This window comes from Babylonia areolata, chromosome 12 (genome assembly GCF_041734735.1).
Source record: "Babylonia areolata isolate BAREFJ2019XMU chromosome 12, ASM4173473v1, whole genome shotgun sequence".
Lineage (NCBI taxonomy): Eukaryota > Metazoa > Mollusca > Gastropoda > Neogastropoda > Buccinidae > Babylonia > Babylonia areolata.
This window is the reverse complement of record NC_134887.1, coordinates 18006760-18022420: the sequence shown is the minus strand read 5'-3', so window position 1 is coordinate 18022420 and position 15661 is coordinate 18006760. Positions and strand designations below refer to the sequence as shown.

At 48.8% G+C, this 15661-nt stretch overlaps 1 protein-coding gene across 2 annotated transcripts in view; it reads left to right on the top strand.

Moving 5' to 3' along the window:
* The window catches only part of LOC143288408 (uncharacterized), an 85893-nt gene that overhangs the window by 41384 nt on the left and 28848 nt on the right, over positions 1-15661 (top strand). Inside the window, exon 1 of one of the 2 annotated variants that reach the window (XM_076596841.1) lies at positions 8170-9371. The exons of the other annotated variant lie outside the window; for it this stretch is intronic. The gene's annotated coding sequence lies outside the window, so the exon portion shown is untranslated. Of the gene's footprint in view, positions 1-8169; positions 9372-15661 lie in introns of those variants that run through there. 2 annotated transcript variants of the gene reach the window in all.

Genomic DNA, 15661 nt, shown 5'->3' with positions numbered 1-15661 from the left:
ACAGTCCGACACAGAGACAGTCCAGCACAGAGACAGACAGTCCGACACAGAGACAGACAGTCCGACACAGAGACAGACAGTCCGACACATAGACAGACAGTCCGACACAGAGACAGACAGTCCAGCACAGAGACAGACAGTCCGACACAGAGACAGTCCAGCACAGAGACAGACAGTCCGACACAGAGACAGTCCAGCACAGAGACAGACAGTCCAGCACAGAGACAGACAGTCCGACACAGAGACAGACAGTCCGACACAGAGACAGACAGTCCGACACAGAGACAGTCCAGCACAGAGACAGACAGTCCGACACAGAGACAGACAGTCCAGCACAGAGACAGACAGTCCGACACAGAGACAGACAGACCGACACAGAGACAGACAGTCCAGCACAGAGACAGACAGTCCGACACAGAGACAGACAGTCCAGCACAGAGACAGACAGTCCGACACAGAGACAGACAGTCCAGCACAGAGACAGACAGACCGACACAGAGACAGACAGTCCAGCACAGAGACAGACAGACCGACACAGAGACAGACAGTCCGACACAGAGACAGACAGTCCGACACAGAGACAGACAGTCCAGCACAGAGACAGACAGTCCGACACAGAGACAGACAGACCGACACAGAGACAGACAGTCCAGCACAGAGACAGACAGTCCGACACAGAGACAGACAGTCCGACACAGAGACAGTCCAGCACAGAGACAGACAGTCCAGCACAGAGACAGACAGTCCAGCACAGAGACAGACAGTCCGACACAGAGACAGACAGTCCGACACAGAGACAGTCCGACACAGAGACAGACAGACCGACACAGAGACAGACAGTCCAGCACAGAGACAGACAGTCCGACACAGAGACAGACAGTCCGACACAGAGACAGTCCAGCACAGAGACAGACAGTCCAGCACAGAGACAGACAGTCCAGCACAGAGACAGACAGTCCGACACAGAGACAGACAGTCCGACACAGAGACAGACAGTCCAGCACAGAGACAGACAGTCCAGCACAGAGACAGACAGTCCTTCCCAGAGACAGACAGTCCAACACAGAGACAGACAGTCCAGCACAGAGACAGTCCAGCACAGAGACAGACAGTCCGACACAGAGACAGACAGTCCAGCACAGAGACAGACAGACCGACACAGAGACAGACAGTCCAGCACAGAGACAGACAGTCCGACACAGAGACAGTCCAGCACAGAGACAGACAGACCGACACAGAGACAGACCGACACAGAGACAGACAGTCCAGCACAGAGACAGACAGTCCGACACAGAGACAGACAGACCGACACAGAGACAGTCCAGCACAGAGACAGACAGTCCGACACAGAGACAGACAGACCGACACAGAGACAGACAGTCCAGCACAGAGACAGACAGTCCCTCACAGAGACAGACAGACCGACACAGAGACAGACAGTCCAGCACAGAGACAGACAGTCCAGCACAGAGACAGACAGACCGACACAGAGACAGTCCAGCACAGAGACAGACAGTCCGACACAGAGACAGACAGTCCAGCACAGAGACAGACAGACCGACACAGAGACAGACAGTCCAGCACAGAGACAGACAGTCCGACACAGAGACAGTCCAGCACAGAGACAGACAGACCGACACAGAGACAGACAGTCCAGCACAGAGACAGACAGTCCGACACAGAGACAGACAGACCGACACAGAGACAGACAGTCCAGCACAGAGACAGACAGTCCCTCACAGAGACAGACAGACCGACACAGAGACAGACAGTCCAGCACAGAGACAGACAGTCCGACACAGAGACAGTCCAGCACAGAGACAGACAGACCGACACAGAGACAGACAGTCCGACACAGAGACAGACAGACCGACACAGAGACAGACAGTCCGACACAGAGACAGACAGTCCCTCACAGAGACAGACAGACCGACACAGAGACAGACAGTCCAGCACAGAGACAGACAGTCCGACACAGAGACAGTCCAGCACAGAGACAGACAGACCGACACAGAGACAGACAGACCGACACAGAGACAGACAGTCCGACACAGAGACAGACAGTCCGACACAGAGACAGACAGACCGACACAGAGACAGACAGTCCGACACAGAGACAGACAGACCGACACAGAGACAGACAGTCCGACACAGAGACAGACAGACCGACACAAAGACAGACAGTCCGACACAGAGACAGACAGTCCGACACAGAGACAGACAGTCCGATACAGAGACAGACAGTCCTTCCCAGAGACAGACAGTCCTTCCCAGAGACAGACAGTCCGACACAGAGACAGACAGTCCTTCCCAGAGACAGACAGTCCTTCCCAGAGACAGACAGTCCGATACAGAGACAGACAGTCCAGCACCGAGACAGACAGTCCTTCCCAGAGACAGACAGTCCGACACAGAGACAGACAGTCCTTCCCAGAGACAGACAGTCCATCCCAGAGACAGACAGTCCGACACAGAGACAGACAGTCCTTCCCAGAGACAGACAGTCCGACACAGAGACAGACAGTCCGACACAGAGACAGACAGTCCAGCACAGAGACAGACAGTCCTTCCCAGAGACAGACAGTCCGACACAGAGACAGACAGTCCTTCCCAGAGACAGACAGTCCTTCCCAGAGACAGACAGTCCGACACAGAGACAGACAGTCCTTCCCAGAGACAGACAGTCCTTCCCAGAGACAGACAGTCCTTCCCAGAGACAGACAGTCCGACACAGAGACAGACAGTCCTTCCCAGAGACAGACAGACCGACACAGAGACAGACAGTCCGACACAGAGACAGACAGTCCGACACAGAGACAGACAGTCCGACACAGAGACAGACAGTCCGACACAGAGACAGACAGTCCAGCACAGAGACAGACAGTCCTTCCCAGAGACAGACAGTCCGACACAGAGACAGACAGTCCGACACAGAGACAGACAGTCCGACACAGAGACAGACAGTCCTTCCCAGAGACAGACAGTCCTTCCCAGAGACAGACAGTCCGACACAGAGACAGACAGTCCTTCCCAGAGACAGACAGACCGACACAGAGACAGACAGTCCTTCCCAGAGACAGACAGTCCGACACAGAGACAGACAGTCCGACACAGAGACAGACAGTCCAGCACAGAGACAGACAGTCCTTCCCAGAGACAGACAGTCCGACACAGAGACAGACAGTCCGACACAGAGACAGACAGTCCACAACAGAGACAGACAGTCCACAACAGAGACAGACAGTCCTTCACAGAGACAGACAGTCCAGCACAGAGACAGACAGTCCTTCCCAGAGACAGACAGTCCTTCCCAGAGACAGACAGTCCGACACAGAGACAGACAGTCCGACACAGAGACAGACAGTCCTTCCCAGAGACAGACAGTCCGACACAGAGACAGACAGTCCTTCCCAGAGACGGACAGTCCACAACAGAGACGGACAGTCCACAACAGAGACAGACAGACCGACACAGAGACAGACAGTCCACAACAGAGACAGATGAGACAGACAGTCCGACACAGAGACAGACAGTCCTTCCCAGAGTTAGACAGTCCTTCCCAGAGACAGACAGTCCACAACAGAGACAGACAGTCCACAACAGAGACCGACACAGAGACAGACAGTCCGACACAGAGACAGACAGTCCAGCACAGAGACGGGCCACACCACACATGGTGACCCGACAGCTAAAACTAAACGGGTAGTCGACCTCCACTCATCTAATTGCAACAGCAACAGTCATCGACCCGGCGAACGCATGTGCTTCATACCACCACGACTCGCGGCAAAACTTGCGAAGAATGCAGACACTGCGTACTGCACTTGTTGAAGGGCGATAGGGGGAGAGTGGGGTTTGTGTGTGTGTGTGTGTGTGTGTGTGGGGGGGGGGTCTGGGGGGCTGGGGGGTGGATGAAGCGGGGGTGGGGTGCGAGTGAGGAGAGAATGCCGGGAGGTTGGGGGGTGAGTGAGGGCCAGGTGGGTGGGTGTGTGTGTGTGGGGGGGGGGGGGTGGCATCGCATTGAGAGAGACGGGTGGTAGGTGAAAGCTAAAAACTGAGAGAGGTGGATTTGAACTGAATTGAACAAAATTTTGTCATCTGAGAGTGATAGAGTAATCAAGACAATGCTTTCCCCCCCCCCCCCCCCCCCCATCCAGCCCTCGAAGGGGAGCCATTTGACAAAGGTGGGAGAGGGGGTGAGGGAGATCATTACATTAATACAGCATGCACATTATAATCATGGTTACGCGAATGGTCATTTGGGATTAACAACAATGCACAGTAGCAAGAGGAGAAATGAGAGAGAACAAAATTAAGTGTGTGTGTGTGTGGGGGGGGGGGGGGGGGAGAGTACGGCAAGACATGAAAATCAACTTGAATACACAAGATAATGATAATGGGGAGAGTGAGAGAGGGAGAGACAGAGGATATCTATCTATCTATCTATCTATATGTATATATATATATATGTGTGTGTGTGTGTGTGTTTGTGTGTGTGTGTGTGTGTGTGTGTGTACATACATACATTCATATATATATATGTGTATATATATATATATATATATGTATGTACTAAAACACAGACAGACAGTACAAGACATGAAAATCAACTTGAATACACAAGATAATGATAATGGGGAGAGTGAGAGACAGAGACAGAGGATATTTATCTATATATGTATACATGTATATATATATATATGTGTGTGTGTGTGTGTGTGTGTATGTGTGTGTGTAGTAGTAGTAGTCTTCAGTTTAATGTCTTCCACTTTAAATGATATTAGACGACAGTGTGTGTGTGTGTGTGTGTGTGTGTGTGTGTGTGTGTGTGTGTTAGTAGTGTGTGTGTGTGTGTGTGTCTTAGTAGTGTGTGTGCGTGTGTACTGAGACAGACACAGAGAGAGACAGACACAGAGAGAAACGAAAGATAACGAAACGAAATTGTATGTTACCAGGGTAAGGAGATGAGCAAAAACATATGCTTTTTTTTTTCCCCCACCCAGCCCTGGGGCCGTATAAAAAGAAAAAAGAAAAAGAAAAAAAAAAGAGGGCTGTGGGGGGGAATAGGGCTACATCAAAAGAACACATGAACACAGAGCCATTCGCAAGAAAGATACCAGCGACAAACACCCACTGAAATATCAAATGAGAAACTCCCTCGCTGTATGTGTGTGTGTGTGTGTGTGTGTGTATCTTTTTATCTGTGTCTGTCTGTCTCTGTATCTGTATCTCTCTGTCTGTTTCTCCCTCTCTCTCTCTGTATATGTGTATCTCTATGTATCTCTCTGTCTGTCTGTCTCACTCTCTCTCTCCATTCTCTAATTCTCTGTGTGTCTGTCTGTCTGTCGCTCTGTATCTGTGTATCTCTCTGTGTCTGTCTGTCTGTCTGTATCTGCATCTCGCTGTGTCTGTCTCTCTGTATCTATGTATCTCTCTGTGTCTGTCTGTATGTCTCTGTCTCCGTTCTCTCATTCTCTCTGTGTCTGTCTGTCTGTATCTGTGTATCTCTCTATGTCTGTCTGTCTCTCTGTATCTGTCTGTTTGTCTTTGTATCTATGTATCTCCCTGTGTCTGTCTGTCTCTCTATCTGTGTATCTCTCTGTCTGTCTGTCTGTCTCTCTATCTGTGTATCTCTCAGTGTCTGTCTGTCTGTCTCTCTATCTGTGTATCTCTCTGTCTGTCTGTCTGACTCTCTCTCCGTTCTCTCATTCTCTCTGTCTGTCTCTCTGTATCTGTGTATCTCCCTCTGTCTGTCTGTCTGTGTGTATGTCTGTCTGTTTCTCTGTGTGTATATCTCTGTGTCTGCCTCTGTGTATCTCTTTGTGTCTGTCTTTGTATCTGTCTATCTCTCTGTGTCTGTCTGTCTGTGTGTATCTCTCTGTGTCTGTCTGTCTGTCTGTCTGTGTGTATCTCTCTGTGTCTGTCTCTGTGTATCTCTCTGTGTCTGTCTGTGTATCTGTCTATCTCTCTGTGTCTGTCTGTCTGTCTGTCTGTGTGTATCTCTCTGTGTCTGTCTGTGTGTATCTCTCTGTGTCTGTCTGTGTATCTGTCTATCTCTCTGTGTCTGTCTGCATGTCTCTGTGTATCTCTCTGTGTCTGTCTGTGTATCTGTCTATCTCTCTGTGTCTGTCTGTCTGTCTGTCTGTGTGTATCTCTCTGTGTCTGTCTGTCTGTCTGTCTGTGTGTATCTCTCTGTGTCTGTCTGTCTCTGTGTATCTCTCTGTGTCTGTCTGTCTGTGTGTATCTCTCTGTGTCTGTCTGTCTGTCTGTGTGTATCTCTCTGTGTCTGTCTGTCTCTGTGTATCTCTCTGTGTCTGTCTGTCTGTCTCTGTGTATCTCTCTGTGTCTGTCTGTCTGTCTCTGTGTATCTCTCTGTGTCTGTCTGTCTCTGTGTATCTCTCTGTGTCTGTCTGCCTGTCTCTGTGTATCTCTCTGTGTCTGTCTGTCTGTCTCTGTGTATCTCTCTGTGTCTGTCTGTCTCTGTGTATCTCTCTCTCTGTGTCTGTCTGTCTCTGTGTATCTCTTTGTATCTGTCTGTCTGTCTCTGTGTCTGTCTGTCTCTGTGTATCTCTCTGTGTCTGTCTGTCTGTCTCTGTGTATCTCTCTGTGTCTGTCTGTCTCTGTGTATCTCTCTGTGTCTGTCTGTCTCTGTGTATCTCTCTCTCTCTGTCTGTCTCTGTGTATCTCTTTGTGTCTGTCTGTCTGTCTCTGTGTCTGTCTGTCTCTGTGTATCTCTCTCTCTGTCTGTCTGCGTGTATCTCTCTGTGTCTGTCTGTCTGTCTCTGTGTATCTCTCTCTCTCTCTGTCTGTCTCTGTGTATCTCTCTGTGTCTGTCTGTCTCTGTGTATCTCTTTGTGTCTGTCTGTCTGTCTCTGTGTCTGTCTGTCTCTGTGTATCTCTCTGTGTCTGTCTGTCTGTCTCTGTGTATCTCTCTCTCTCTGTGTCTGTCTGTGTGTATCTCTCTGTGTCTGTCTGTCTGTCTCTGTGAATCTCTCTCTGTCTGTCTGTCTGTGTGTATCTCTCTGTGTCTGTCTGTCTCTGTGTATCTCTCTGTGTCTGTCTGTCTCTGTGTATCTGTGTATCTCTCTGTGTCTGTCTCTGTGTATCTCTCTGTGTCTGTCTGTCTGTCTCTGTGTATCTCTCAATGTCTGTGTGTATCTCTCTATGTCTGTCTGTCTGTCTGTCTCACTCTCTCTCCGTTCTCTCATTCTCTGTCTGTGTCTGTTTGTCTCTCTGTATCTATGTATCTCTCTATGTCTGTCTGTCTGTCTCACTCTCTCTCCGTTCTCTTCATTCTCCCTGTGCCACGGTTTATGTGGTGGGTGGGTAGGTGGTAAGATTGTGTGATCACCAATTTCAAATAATGGAAACGATGGAGTCATCAATGTGTGTGTGTGTGAAGTGGTTAACAGGTTCACACGGACTGACTGTGGAAATGTAAGGGAGTTCCCCCATTACACACATCCATTACATGGACTTGACTGATCGAGCCAGTCCTGCCTGTCTTGCCGCCTAACATTGCATTGCACGCGCGCGCACACACACACACAGACACACACACACACGCACACAGAGGCACACACACACACACACACACACAGAGGCACACACACACTCACACACACAGAGGCACACACACACACACACACATGGTACACTGACACACACACAAATGCACACACACACGAGCGCGCACACGCACGAGCACGCGCGCGCGCACACACACACACACACACAAATGCACACACACATGAGCGCGCGCGCACACACACACACACACACACACAAAAGCCTGGGCCGACGGCGAAGACTTCAGAACAGGCAATGTTGCGCGGGCGTTCTGCCAACTCGAACTCTTCGCTCTCTCCCTGTCTGTCTCTCCCCCTCCCCCCTTGCACTCTTAGCACACCACCGACATACAGACACACTCCACACAGACACACACACACACACACACACACACACACGATCACACACAGACACACACACACACACACACACACACACACACACACACACAGCTTCAAGCCTTCTTCGCTCGAAGTAAAGTTGGCTGGCCAGCCAGGGCTCTTAGCTGTGCTGGCTGCGCTGTGTGTTCTTTGCGTTGCGCCCGCACCACCACCACCACCACCGTCACCACCGCCTCCACCGCCGCTCGCATAGACCGCGTCAGCGCGTGGTTCTTTGTGTGTGGAGAGAGAGAGAGGCGAAAAACACATCTCTCCTCCAAGCCGGCAGTGCGTGTGCCAGTGTCGGGAGAGAAAGAGAGGGTGAGAAAGAGAGAGAGAGAGAGGAGAGAACCGATTACGAAGAGACGTGGGTAGTGAAAAAGCAAGCAGCAGTTTCTGTTCTGTTGCCAAGAGGGACGGACGGCCGTGCTAAGCGTACGCACGGGCCGAAAGTATAGACTGTGTCGGGAGTTGATTTTTTTCTTCTTTTTTTTTCTCTTTGTTGTTTCTTTACTGTTACTACTACTGTTCGGATGTGTTGAGTCTTCAACGCCATCATCGTCCAATGTTTTGTCTCTCTTCGGGGACCTGGAATCTATTCGTCGTCGTCGTCATCATCATCATCGTGATGTTTTAGTGTGTATGTGTGATCCCCTCCGCGATTTTGTGATATCCAACAGGACTTTTCGCTGTTGTGCTGTGGTGCAGTAGTAGTAGTAGTAGTAATAGCGACCAAAAAAGAAACGAAAGAAAAAAAGAAGATATAAAAAAAAACCCACAAAAAACACACGGTATCGTTGTAACAGTGTTCGACCAACCGTGTGCTCGATTGTTAGTCTACTAAGGGGGGTTGAGGAGTTCAGAGCGGTGTTTTAAGAGTTTTGAGGAGTGTAGAATATCGGAGGATTTAATTTTCAAAACAAAAAACAAACAAAAAAAACGAGAGGGGGTCAAGAAAGCAAACTGTTCGGGAATTACATTTGGAGTTGGGGTGTGTGTGTGTGTGTGTGTGTGTTTTGGGGGGGAGAGCTCTTGAACAAGACGAGTTTATGCTCTCAATGTCTGCCTAGGAGGTTGTCAGGGAGACAGACAGACAGAGAGAGAGAGAGGGAAAGGGAGAGTTGGTTTGAGAGAGGAAAATGATTTAATGAATTAAAGAAGCGAGATAAAATATGAAGGGTCGGACAAGTGCATGCACCACAACGTAGTCGCACGGTGCACTGGGCAAAGTGATTGGAGTGGAACGGAATTATTATTATTATTATTATTATTATTATCAGGCCGCGATTTTGCCCTATCACCACGGAGTCTCCAGTAGACCCCCCCGCCACCACCACCACCCCACACCCACACCCACACCACCACCACCGCACACACCGCCGCGTTGGCAACAAGGAAAGGAGTCTGGCTTGCCTGTCACGGGTAAGTCGGTCGGTCATTGCTTTTTTTTTTTTTTTTGGCAGGGGTGGGAAGGTGGGTGGGTGGATGGGTTTCTGATGAATCATTGGATTTTTTGATATTGTGATGAGTGTAATGACAATTATACGTTATGTTGTTGGTGTTTGAGGAAGGAAGGGTGTTCAGTTGCATGAGAGAATGAGGATGATGAGGATTAGGGATATTTAATTAATGATGATATCAGTCATTGATGATGATGATCGATGATGATTGTTATTATTTTTATTATTATCATCATCATCATTTTTTTTTAAAATTAATACATAATAATAAGAATGATGATAATGCAATAAGTTTTTATCCCTGTTATCATCCTCGTCATCATCATCATGGATGAGATGTGGGAATGTTTGCTTCTTGAACATTTCTTCTTTTTTTTCTGCTTCCTTTCCTTTAGTCAGCTACGTATTCACACACACACACACACACACACACACACACACACACACACTGAACACACACACACACACACTGAACACACACACACACACACACACACACACACACACACACTGAACACACACACACACACACACATAGACACAGACATGGATGTTTTATTCATGAATGCCATAGCCCCTAAGAATGGAGAGGGATACGCTTGTAGAAAATGAAAGACACGAACTAAAGTGAGTGAGTGAGAGAGAGAGAGAGAGAGAGAGAGAGAGAGAGAGAGAGAGAGAAACAGGCGCCAGCAACCAGAAGGGTTAAAATGTGTGTGTGAGTATGTGTGTGTGTGTGTGTGTGTGTGTGTGTGTGTGTGTGTGTGTGTGTGAGGGGGAAGTGGGGTTAAAAAGTGGGGGCACTGTTGAAAACTAGTGTCCATGATCCAGTTCTTGTTTAAGAAGATTTCAAAGAACAGCTGTATATACGCGTGTGTGTGATTTGTATAAAAAATAGGGACCTTACAACACAGTGAATAGCGCGGGCCTGCTCGTCGTCTGGAAAGAAAAATTCAATTGGAACTTTGTGAATGTCCGTCATTTCTTTCCGCGCAAGAGCTCTTTCTTTTGGCCCCCTTTTGGTTGAGTTTTTTTTTCTTATTTGGTCGGCGGTGTGTAGAGCTGTATGTAGAACGTGTTGCACTTTTAATTTTTGTTTTACTCTGTCTCTCTCTCTCTGTGTCTCTGTTTGACTGTCTGTCTCTACTCTCTCTCTCACTTTCTCTCTCCTTCTCTCTCCCACTTTCTCTCTTCTTATCTCTCTCTCTCTCTTTCTCTCTCATTTCTGTCTGTCTCTATCCTCTCTCACTTTCTCTCTCCTCTCTCCCACTTTCTCTGTCCTTCTCTCTCTCTCTTTTTCTCTCTCTTTCTCTCACATTATCTCTCCCCCACCCCTCTCTCTCCCTCCCTTCTCATCCACTCCTCTCTCTCTCTTTCTTTCCTTTTTCTTTCTCGGGTTCCTTCTTTCTTTTTATTCTTCTTTCTTTCTCTCTTATTCCCCCCCCCCTCTCTCTCTCTCCCTCCATTCTCATCCCCCTTTTCTCTATTTCTTTCCATTTTCTTTCTTTTTCTTTCTTTCTCTGTTATTCGCTCTCTGTCTGTCTCTCTCTCCAACTTCTTTCTTTATATCGTTACGCGTTCGTGACTTAATTTCTTTCTTTCGTTATCCGCCATGTTCTGTATTCTGCCCCTTCTCTCGGGTTTTAGGGTGTTAACATTTGAATGTGTTAGAAGTTGACTTTAATTTTTTTTTTCCATTAATAGTAGCTGTTTTATTCGATTTTTTTAACTCAATTCTGTTCCCTTTTTTGGCTTTTTCCATTCTGGTTCGTCCCAGAGAGGGAGGGAGGGAGGGAGAGAGAGGCAGGCAGACAGACAAAGAAATCGTGGGTTCGGCCAAAGCGATTGGACAGACAGACAGACAGAGAACCGTGTGTTCGGCGGAAGGGAGTGGAGAGAGAGAGACAGACATTCAGACAGACAATCAGACAGACAGAAAATCATAGGTTCGGCGGAAGGGGTTGGAGAGAGAGGCAGACAGACAGACGGACAGATAGACAGATAATCGTGGTTCAGCCGAAGCAATTGGACAGAGAGAAAGAGAAGCAGACAGGCAGACAGACAGAGACACCGTGGGTTCGGCCGAAGCGATTGGAGAGAGAGAGAGAGGGGCAGACAGATAGAGAATCGTAGGTTCGACGGATTGGAGAGAGAGAAAAAGAAACAGACAGATAGACGGGCAGACAGACAGACAGAGATACTGTTGGTCCCGTCGAAGCGATTGGAGAGAGGGAGAGAGAGAGACAGACAGCTATACCGTGGGTCCGGCCGAAGCGATTCGAGAGAGACAGACAGACACTGGCAGATAGACAGAGAAACAGGCAGACCGACCGACTCGGACAAATAGAAAGACAGACAGACATAGACAAAGACAGTCAGACACAGAGAATCGTGGTTCTGCCCAAGCGATTGGAGAGAGAAAAAAAAAAAAGAAGAGAAATGGAGATATATAGAGACAGAGAGAGAAACGGAGATAGAGAGAGAGAGATTCAAAGATCCAAAAACTTTATTACTCAAGGATAAAGATTTTAGGCATCGCTCAGTCTTCCAATCTGCCCTTAAAAGGGAGATAGAGACAGAGAGAGAAAGGGAGATAGATAGACAGAGAGAGAAAGGGAGATAGATAGAGAGACAGAGAGAGCTCAGAATGGGCAGTGAAAGGGTGTGTAGAAACCACCACTCCACAGAATGGCGGCTTGTTGGAACTGTAACGCTGGTTGCCAGTCGCTGTCCAGAGCAACCTCTATTCCACCCTCCCCTCGCCCTTTATTTCTCTGTGCGTGTGTACGTGTGTGTGTGTGTGCGTGCGTGCGTGCGTGTGTGTGTGTGTGTGTGTGTGTGTGTGTGAATAGATAGAGCTCTCTGTCTGTTCGTACACAGAGGTCACTGACTTCAGTCTCTTCCATGGTGAACGAGCGGCGTCAGGGACTGTGATACCGCTAGTTGTCTCTCTCTATCTTTTTGTCTGTCTCTGTCTGTCTGTCTGTCTTTGTCTGTGTGTCTTTGTGTCTCTGTTTGTCTCTGTCTTTGTCTGTGTCTCTGTCTGTCTTTGTCTGTGTCTCTGTGTCTGTCTTTGTCTGTGTCTTTGTGTCTGTCTTTGTGTCTGTCTTTGTGTCTGTCTGTCTTTCTATTTGTCGGTCGGTCTGCCTGTTTCTCTGTCTGTCTATCTGTCAGTGTCTGTCTCTCTCAGGCTGTCTGTCTGTCAATCTCTGTCTGTCTGTCTCTGTCTGTCTCCGTGTCAGTCTCTGTCTGTCTGTGTGTCAGTCTCTGGCTTTCTGTCTGTGTGTGGGTCGGTCTGCTGATCTGTCTGCGTCTTTGTCTCTCTCTGTCTCTGTTTGTCTTTGTATGTCTTTGTCTCTCTGTCTCTGTCGGTCTGTCTTTGACTGTATCGGTCTCTGGCTTTCTATCTGTCGGTCGGTCGGTCTGCCTGTTTTTCTGTCTGTCTTTGTCTCTCTCTGTCTGTGTCTCTGTCTGTCTCTGTGTCAGTCTCTGTCTCTGTGTCAGTCTCTGGCTTTCTATCGGTCGGTCGGTCTGCCGATCTGTCTGTCTGTGTGTCTCTCTCTGTCTATGTCTGGGTCTCTTCTCTGCCTCTGTCTATGTCTCTCACTGTGTCTCTGTCTGTCAGTGTCTCTCTGTCTGTATGACTCTCTCCCTCTCTCTTTCTCTCTGTAGCTCTCTCTTCTCTCTCCTCCCCCCCCTCCCCCCGCTCCCGCTCTCTCTCTCTCTTTAGCTTTCTCTCAGTTGTTTTTTTTTTAAGAGCCCTATTGTCCATACATCATTCTTACATGACAAATGAACTAGCATTCTTGGCACGACTTGGCACTCTCTCTCTCGGTCTCCCTCTCTCTCTCTCTGTCTCTGTCTTCGCCCCTCCCCGCCCCTCCAACTCTCCCTCTTTTCTTCTATCTTTTTTTTTCTCTCCTTTTTTTTATATTTTTTTAAATTTTTTTTTAATCCAGGCACGAAATATTGAAAACTGATTTCGTATGCCATCTGTTAACGCTGTTTCCTTAGGATAGGCCGTGACCTTTCGACTGAAGAAAATAAAGAAACCATGCCAGTTTGCCTGCTTAAAGAAATACATATATATGCTCTGTGTGTGTGTTTGTGTGTGTGTGTGTGAAAATCAAAAAAATCTCTTCCGAAAAAAAAAACAAAAAAAAAACGTAAAGAGAAAATACGAGAAAGCCAGAACATCAATCCCCCCCCCCCCCCCCCCCCCCACACACACACCCAAAAAAAATCAGCTGGTGGAGGAGGAAGCAAGGGAAGTCTCTTTTTTCGGGTTCTCTCTGTGTGTCGTGTCGTGTCGTGTCGTGTGAGTCATCGCTTCAACCCCCAGTCTCTGGAAAGTGAGAACGTGTATTGATCTGCTCTCTGTCGTCTCGTTTCTTCGGGATACTGGGTTGGGGAAGGGGGAGCTTTGCGGGGGGAGGTGGGGGGGGGGAGTGTGTGTGTGTCCGGGGGGGAGGGCGAAGGGGGGGGGGGGGCGCGGTCCGGTGGGGGAGGGGAGAAGAGAGGAAACTCTAGCTAGCGAGTGCGAAATTCCCCATCTTGCCCCCCCCACACCCCCCATCTCCATCCATCCTCCTCCCCCTCCTCCTGGAAAAGTCGTGGTAAAATAATGTTGGGCATAGAGTCATTTTTGCTGACTATTCTAGGATTTTTTGTGGGGTGGGGTGGGGGGATGGAGGAGGGGGGGGGGGGACAGACAATACAAGCAAACAGACAAGCAGATAGACTGAAAGGCAGACATGTTGGCAGACAGACTGACAAGCAGGCAGTCAAACAGACAGGCAGGCATACAGACAGACAGATAGGCTGACAGACAGATAGACTGACAAGCATGCAGTAAAACAGACAGGCAGACAGACAGACTGACAAGCAGGCAGTCAAACACTGGCAGGCAGATAGACTGACAAGCAGGCAGCCAAACAGACAGACAGACAAGATAGACTGACAAGCAGGCAGTCAGACAGAAAAGACAGACAGGCAGACAGACATACTGGCAGATAGACAAGCAGACATACAGGCAGACAGACTGACAAGCAGGCAGGCTGACAGAAAAGACAGGCATGACAGACAGACAGGCAGGCATTGGTGCGTGTTTTGTTGTTGTTGTTGGTCAGCGTGAGGAAGAGAGAAAAATTATTGTTGGAGGGAAAGGATCACTGGTAGATCGACAGGCAGGCAGGCAGGCAGGAAGGCAGAGAGGCAGGCAGACTGATAGACAGAGAGACAAACAAGTAGACAGACAGACGGACAGGGGCGTGCACGGGTGGGTGGGTGGGTGGTTGGTGGTGGTGGTGTTGTGGGGTGAAACGTGAGGAAGAGAGAATTGTCTGGAGGAAGAAGACCCATAAAAATCATTGGATCGTGATGTTTCCATCGCCTCTTCTAGGGGATCTCTTCTAATCCCCGCACCCTTCTCTCTCTCTCTCTCTCTCTGTCTGTCTGTCTGTCTCTCCTCTCTCTCTCTCTCACTCTCTCTCTCTCACTCACTCTCTCTCACTCACTCGAAAGCTCGATCGGCCTCTCTCTGTCTCTCTGTCTCTGTCCATTTCTCTGTCTTTATCTGTCTGTCTGTCCGTCCGTCTCTCTGTCTCTGTCTTTGTCTGTCCGTCCGTCTCTCTCTGTATTTCTTTCTCTCTCTGTCTGTCCATCTCTCTGTCTCTGTCTTTGTCAGTCCGCCTCTCTCTGTCTCTGTCTTTGTCTGTCTGTCTGTCCGTCTCTCTCTGTCTCTGACGTGCTCTCTCTGTCTGTCCGTCTCTCTGTCTCTGTCTTTATCTGTCTGTCAGTCCGTCTCTGTCTGTCTGTCTCTCTCTGTCTCTGACTTTCTGTCTCTGTCCGCCCGTCTCTCTGTCTTTGTCTGTCTAGACGTCTGTCTGTCCGTCTCCTCTGTCTCTGTCTTTCTCTGTCTGTCCGTCTCTCGCTCGCTGTATCTCGCTGTCTGTCCGTCTCCCACCTTCATCGCTGTCTGCTCTACCATTTAGTATTTCTGACGGGCAACCAGGTTCAGTCCTGAACTTCCCGGGAGAGAAGGAAGCAACACTGTGGTGTTGGTTGTGGTACCTCTGAGCCAGCGGGGACCCAAAGCCGCTGACTAGAAAAAAGGAAAAAAGACGTGAGGTCAAATAAGAAGTGAACGAACTAAAACGTCACAGCACGGTATGGTAACCTGACCGTCTCAAAAAAACACCTTTTACAGTGGAAAGTTCCACGGCAATAAATATGACTAACAAAGAGGAGAGA